General features: G+C 35.8%; 1 pseudogene; it reads right to left on the reverse strand.

Moving 5' to 3' along the window:
• Window positions 1–287: 287 nt before the first annotated feature.
• Window positions 288–1,581, reverse strand: LOC25481510 (TMV resistance protein N-like; annotated as a pseudogene).
• Window positions 1,582–7,688: the final 6,107 nt, after the last annotated feature.

The following is a 7,688-nucleotide window of genomic DNA, read 5'->3' on the forward strand; positions in this document are numbered from 1 at the left end:
TTTAAAGTCGAGGAGCAATGGGCGGACACGGTGCCCGGTGAACTAAGGCTTTGGATAGTAGTAACCAAGGTTCTAACACAGTTCCCAAACTGCAACCTCTCTCACATATAGTATCGTGTCAGGTGTTCGTGTCTGTGTCGATTTGACCTCACAAAATGGAGAGCTATACTTAGCACCTCCATTGTCGTTGTGCAGTATATTTTCTTTCTACAAGTACCAACATGTCTCAGTATTGTTGTAAACATTGTCTTCACGATGCGGGTAACTTTGGTACTTGTAGTTTGATAGATTGAGAACATGAATTTCTTTCTAAACTCTATGTTGAGAATCTTTCATTGACACTGAATTTGTTCTCAGACAGTTCTGAATTACCTTAGTTTTACTAAACTCACAGTTAGACACATTGTGCTCTTAACTTTGTGCTGATCAAAGTTTTGTAACACATTCTTTCAATAAAACAAAAAAAGTTTTTTAACACATACATTGATCAATATGTAAAAGAAGAACCACATTTATAATGCAACTAAAATAGTTTTTCATAAGCTTCTGAATCTTCCATGTATGAAAGCATCTCACGTGTCAAACGAAGCATGTGGATGCTTCTCTTCATCTTAAGTTCAGTTATGCGTTGAACCGTTGCCTCATGACTTACTTGATTTTCGTAAGTATCTATGCTTTTATAATATTGAAGCTGAAGTTGTGCAAGTTGCTCTAATTTAATAATTTGCTCTAATTTAATATTGAATCAACTTTTGCAGCACATCCATCGCAATTTCCTCAACAAGTTCAGCTTCTGTTCTGTTTGTACAAACATGGAAAAATATAAACATACTTCTTTTTTTTAGAACAATTCGCCCATTCAAATTGACACCGGAGAAAATCGAACGTGAGATCTTAAAATGAGCATACTTCTAGGTCCCAAGCCAATACCACCCGGCCAACCCAAGTGGATTCATTTTTTAAAAATCTTATTTTTCTAATAGTTAATCAAATAACATTAATATGATAATAAAAAAGTTACCTGTTGATGGAGCAATCCCACCCAGAATGGTTGGCTGCTTCTCCCAAAGCATCCCTCTATTTTTGCAAAATATTCATTGTACTTCCAAAACGCTGCTCATGCTTAACAAATGCCTCAGCATAAACTTCCTAATTGGTGTCGAACATGGAAAGGATCAACTTCATAAAAATCTGGCAATATAATTTGCTCTTTGTATTTTCTACACTCGAGTATTTTCACAACTTCATCCAAACACCATTTTGAAGTTGCATAGTTTTTTGAAAAAACAATCACAGAAAGTTTTGCCTCATCGATTTCCTTGAGAAGCGCTTGTGATATTTCATCTCCTCTTTCAAGATTGTCATCTATGTAAGTCTTGATATCTAACCTTCTTAGTGCACTATTGAGATGGCTTGTGAATGTTTTACGAGTATCCTCGCCTCTGAAGCTAAGGAATACCTCATGTGTTTGTTTAGGATTTGTAGAGGAGGAGGAGGAGGAGGATTTTTCCATTTACTATTGCTATAGCTAGATTATGAAACTTGTTTGGATATATGGAAGTTTATCCTACCTTATATACTTGAGAACTTCCCTTTTATATAGATAGATGGTCGATCTATGCAACTTCTTTGCTCATTAAAATATGTAGAAATTAAAGCAAAGAGAGAATTGAGAATCAAGGGAGTTTAAAATATTGGGTTAGTTTCTAATGTTAAAAAGAGAGTGTACAAATATTTAACTTAAAATATTAATTTAAACTTGTAGAAACAACAACCAAATCTTATTCTATTAAGTGGGGTGATTTCAACTCGTAGAAACTTAATGTTAAAAATGAGGACGCCTAACATGGATCCGGTCCAAAAGTGTACAATCATATTACAAAATGACATGCTAAATAAAACTTGCAAGAGAGCATGGCATTCATTGGCTTGTTAATTATGTTATAAGCATAAGTGTGACTTGATTTAAACGAATAATAGCTTGTCATCATCTACAAGATCAAATCCAACCACCTGAATGTAGAAGAACACTGAAGTAAATAACAAAAAAAATCAAGAAAACAAACAAGTTTAAGAATCTAACTTCTAAGGCTTAAAGTAAAACAATGAAATTAAAAAAAAAAAAAAAAAAAAAAAGGCTAATGAAGAAACAAGTATTTTCTTCTAAAGCATTCAGTATAGGCCACAGACCGCTGCAATATGGGGCAAGACCTTTTTCCATGCTACAGTAATAACGCTATTGAGATAAGATTATAAGAAGGAATTTTAAGTGAGAATGTCATAATGTTAGAAATTGAAGCTAGGGTTCATAGATTCTAGAGAATTCACAAAGCTCTTTGAGCTGTTTCTATTGATTATGATTATTGAATCATTACAATGATCAATGATCTCTATTTAAAGACTTTCCTAACCGTAACTAACTCTTAAAGTTAGTTACAGAACTTATGCTAAGCTACAGCTAGCCTATGATAAGTAGCATGCAATTGTAACTAATTAGTTACAGTTGGTTACATAGAGGTGTAACTACCCTAGGTGTAGTCTATCATACATACTGTGTACTCCTAATAGCAGCCCTCAAGTTCACCCTGGTGAGAAATGTAAAATAGGATGCTGCGGGTTTCAATAGAGGCATGGAGGATTGTTGAGCCCAAAGTGGAGTCAGTTGACTTGATTGTGGTAAAGCATCAAGGGTTGTGTTGGAACTTGGAACATAGTCTTTCTTGAACCAATCGTAGCAGGTTGATGCATCATGGTCATACGTATGACACACTTGACATCCAAGGTACTACGACCACCTCCTCGACCATTACGGACACCACGACCATGGTTGCCAGACCCTTGGGAGTAATTGAGATCAGTGACGTCATCTGAGGCTTGAGAAGAATTGTCTGGAGACAAATTTGTGAGTGGAACAGAATTCGGACTACTGGACGCCACTGACGAAGCAACAATAATTGAAGGAGTTGATTTCTTACGAAACCTCTCATTATGACTTCATGTCCAAGAAGTACGAGTTTCAACTTCAATGATGGAAATTAAACCAAATTTCCAACTGATAAGCGAGATTTTAGACTCTTAATCTTGAGGCAAACCCTTAAGAATCACATCCAAGTATTCTTTAGCTGAAAGAGTTTCAGCAGTTGCTTGCAATAAATCAATTAGTGATTGATTGTGAGCAAGAACAGAAACAGAACCTTGATCGATTTGCGTAGCTCGAAGCTCAGATTGCAACCGTTGCGATTTAGTTTGTGAGATGTGATGGATAGTTCCTCCTGCTGGCACCACACGAGGTAGTTTTGAGTATCCAAATTCTCTTAATTTGCATAGAAATGATTGCGATAATGCGAAGACGATGCAACCAGGGGCGGAGGAATGATTGAATGCACCACCATGGAGGTGCTGTGCGGCAGAGGAGGAATCGGAATCGAGGAATCCATTGGGACTTCTTCTGATACCATGTAAGAAATTGAGTTGGGGATCATAGGTTCAAGATAACTCACAAAGATCTTTGACCTGGTTCTATTGATTATGATTATTTTTATCATTACAATGATCAGTGATCTCTATTTATAGATCTCCATAACTCTGAAAGTTAGTTACATAACTTATGCTAAGCTAGCCTATGATAAGTAACATGCAACTGTAACTAACTCTTGTTAGTTATAGTTGGTTACAGAGGTATGACTACCCTAGGTGTAGTCGATCATACATATTGTGTACTCCTAATATATAGGAACCAAGAAGAAGGATTAGGTCACCCAAGTCTAAATGAGGTTATCGGGCCTAAGGTATGAAGAGCATACTACTATAAGAATAATTTTTTCCCAAAATCATCTTTTAGAAGAATAATTGGATAGATATTTGATATTTTTCAGTGCAAAATTGGAACTTTTATTTTTTAGTGACCAAATAGGTGTCCATATTATCTTTAATCAAAATCAATTTTCTTTAAAATTCTTAGTAACATTTCTTGCCCCGCAGACTGTTTACTACCATGCTACATATAGCAAACTATGTACCAAAACATACAAGCATACAAAGTAGAGGTGTGCACAAGAGCATAAATATACAGATTGACGAACCTGATCCAAAACAAATGTAATTGAGGATGAGAATTTGGATCTACTGTGGCTTCAAATAGAGGAATAAACACGTTATCCAGAATATTCTGAAAGGAGGTAACAATTCCCATACTCCTGTAGATATTATATAGACGCGGTAACTGTGTGAAGAAAGAAGAAAACAAAGAGTCAATGAGCAAAATGATAAATCTAAAAGACTCTAGAGTTCAAAACAGAACATTATATTGTATGTTCCACTATTCACATGCAACTTTACCCTCATGTGGTTTCAAAGTCAAATTTTTTGAAGTCACTTCCTTTTGTTATTTAGCATTCCTCTTTGGGGTCTACTTTTTGTGGGAACAGGGATGTTGTGATAGTCCTTAGCCTAAGTGATTATTCCAATCAGCATCACATGTCATTGCTCAAACCAGGAAGTCACATTTTTCTAGTGCCAACAATCACTGTACCCGCAAAATAAAAGTAACATAAAAATCACTTCAGGTAGAATATCTATCCATAAAGGATAGATAGATTGTAAAAAAAAAGTAATAGATAAAAAAGGAAAAAAGTGGATAACAAAGATATTGTTCTTTACAACAATGACATGGTGAGGTCAATTCAATTAAAAATCATTTATTCGGTAAGTGTAATAGGCTTGCTGTATATTTCTTGAGAAGGTAATAGCACTAATGGGTTATTCCTATAATTAGGAAGAAAAGAAAAAAGGAAAAGATTCCCTTTTGATAAGATGGACCATATAGCGCACTTAAGAGACATCATATTAAGTGACAAGTGATTTGGATCAATTTTCCGAGGGCATTTGACGTGAGTATTTTTGCATTGTAAAACTGTCTATTGCAATTTCAAGCCAAAAATTATGCTGGTCCTGCAACAACCACCAAGCCTTGTTCCACTAGGTGGGGTCAGCTACATAGATCAAATTATGTCATAGTGTTATATCATAAACCATATTTGGATCCAACTCATTGACCTCTAAATCCTTTCTAAAGGTTTCTCTTATAGGTGCTACCCCCACACTCTCTCTAATGGTGTCCTTCCTAATCCTATCTCATCTAGTCTTACCACTAATCCAGCTCAACATCCTCATATCTGCTACACTTATTTGATTCTCGTGTTGGCTCTTAACCGCCCAACACTCCGTAGCATACAACATCGCCGGTCGAACTGTTTTGTGATAGAACTTTCCTTTCAACTTAATTGGTACTTTCTTATCGCACAAAACACCTGAGGCTCTTCTCCATTTCAAACACCCCCTGCTTGCATACGATGATTTACATATGCTTCTATTTCCCCGTCATTTTTACGCTGGTCCTAAGGCTAAAAAATTCTACAGAAGACCCATTCAAGTAGTGGAATCCTTTAAAACTTTAATAGGAAAATGGTGTGTCATAACTGAAACGACATTTAACATAAACTCATAAGAAGCCCTGTTATCATGGTTTTTGGGTGCCAAGCCATTAATTGGACTTGAACCTTTTGACCGGTGATATCTCTCTTTTTTCTTGGGAAGGGTAAAAGGAGAAAAACCCTTGAGTTTCCGAATTCGGGGGTCGTTTTCGCTATGGGAAGGTGTTAGGCACCCGGAGCGATTATGGTATTCCATAAGAACCGCTTTCCTAAGTTTATTTCTACGCTTTAGTTTTATTGCTTATTTGTAAAAAAAAGAAGGTGTGATTAGTTAAGAACGGGGGTGAGAAGAAGTAGAATTTGATTTTATTTCGGCTTGGATGAGTTTTGACTCATTGCCTACGTACCGTTTTACGGGATCAAAACCGATCGTAGTTCGTTCTCAAAAATGGTTTTTGTTTTTGTTGGTTGATTTTAGGTTTGAAAAAAGGAATTTTGAAGAATGGAGATGAGAGGCCTCAAGGGCATGAGATTTGGAAAATGTGAGGTGGAATTAGTTATTTTGCAAAATGAAGTCTAAGTATGGTTAAAGTTCATTAAAAGTTTTACTTAAGAAAATAAAAGGGAAAAGTTATTGGAGTTTTGACTCCATTTTTTCATAAAAATATTTGAAGTGAGTTTATTTGCATATTTTTGGAAAAAATTGGATTTTCTCTAAGTGTTCAAAACTAAACGTTCATCTAATCATGCAATCCTAGTCATACATCTATGCATACAATCATAAGCATACATCTAGGGTGAGTGTGTGCGTGTCGGTGCGTCATAGTGTCCATAGTCCATATTACAAAAATTGCCTAAATACATTCTATGGCCCCTTTGCCAAGCTACAAACCAATGGTAACAAATTACACCACTAAATGAATTAAAACTTGCAAAAATAAATGCTAAGCTAAAGAAAGTGGAGGGAATGCTAAATGAGATGCATGAAACATGGAAATAAACTTGTTAGTGAAATAAAGCATAAAGAGTAGCAAGAGGCAAAAACGCATAAAATGCCACAAAGATGGTAATAAAATGATAACAAACCCTAAGAATTTTGATATGAAATTTAAAGCACTTGTGGCCTCTAATTCTCATGCCATGGTAAATTTTGAAATAGTTTTCTTTATCTCAAGCTATAACATGGAATTATTGGAAGCATTTCAAGTATAATTTCATACCAACTTTCTTAAAATAGGCTTAACATTTCATTGCCCAAAATATACATATATTGCTCACAAAATCAAAATTTCATGAATCAATCCAAAACAGCAAGATCAACATGTGATTATAGGCATAACTATCTCATATCAACACACCAAAAGGTTTTTAACACATATCCACAAATCAAGGACAAAAATATGACAAAAAAATCATAAGAAATAATCCAAAAAGAAGTAAAGTGCTATGAACTAATTGTATAAGATTTTATCAACCTCAATATGCAAAAATGCCATAAAAACATCAAGAAAACATCAAGAAGCAAGCATGAATTTTCTAGAAATTGTATCAAGATTTTTTATCATAACACTGGTTCAAATAGCGAAGAAAAACAGTGCAAATAGCAGAAAAGAAGCAACAAAAACGAAAACATAGGCCCAAATCATAACAAGAAAATCTGGAGCATCAGGGAGCGTTAGATCAATCTAACGATGGAGAAAGAAAAGAGAAAACCGAAAATAAACCGGACCGGTTCAAACCTCTATATATATGTGTGAAATCCGGTTTTTTTCATTTTTTAACTTCCCTTTCTCTTTCTTCTCTTTTAGAGAGAGAAGCTCTCCCCTGTCTCTAGAATTCCGGTCATCTTCTCCGATGTACTCCTCCGTTCCGGCGCGGCGGATGGCGGCGGCGCCACCGTGCCGGAAAATCAAACTGCTCCGATTCGAGAAATTTTTACATTTTTAAATATCCTTTTTTATATACTTCTCGAATCCGAACTTAGATTTTTTGAAAAAAGCTTGAATCGGAGTAGATCTGAGTTTGAATCTTGATGAAATTTTTGTAAAAGAAACGGAAGATAAAGGAAAGGAACAAACGAAGAGGATGCTTACCTCTTCTTGCTTGCTGTTACGGTCCTTGCTGCTTGTGCTTCACGTGCTTGCTCGCGTGTTTGCTTGCTCGCGCGTTTGCTTGCGCGCGTTTGCTTGCTCGCGTTTGCTTGCTCGCGTTTGCTTGCTGTTTTTTCGGTTTCTTCTTCTTCCTTGCAGATTCGGT

This window comes from Medicago truncatula, unplaced genomic scaffold (genome assembly GCF_003473485.1).
Source record: "Medicago truncatula cultivar Jemalong A17 unplaced genomic scaffold, MtrunA17r5.0-ANR MtrunA17Chr0c17, whole genome shotgun sequence".
In the NCBI taxonomy this organism is placed as follows: domain Eukaryota; kingdom Viridiplantae; phylum Streptophyta; class Magnoliopsida; order Fabales; family Fabaceae; genus Medicago; species Medicago truncatula.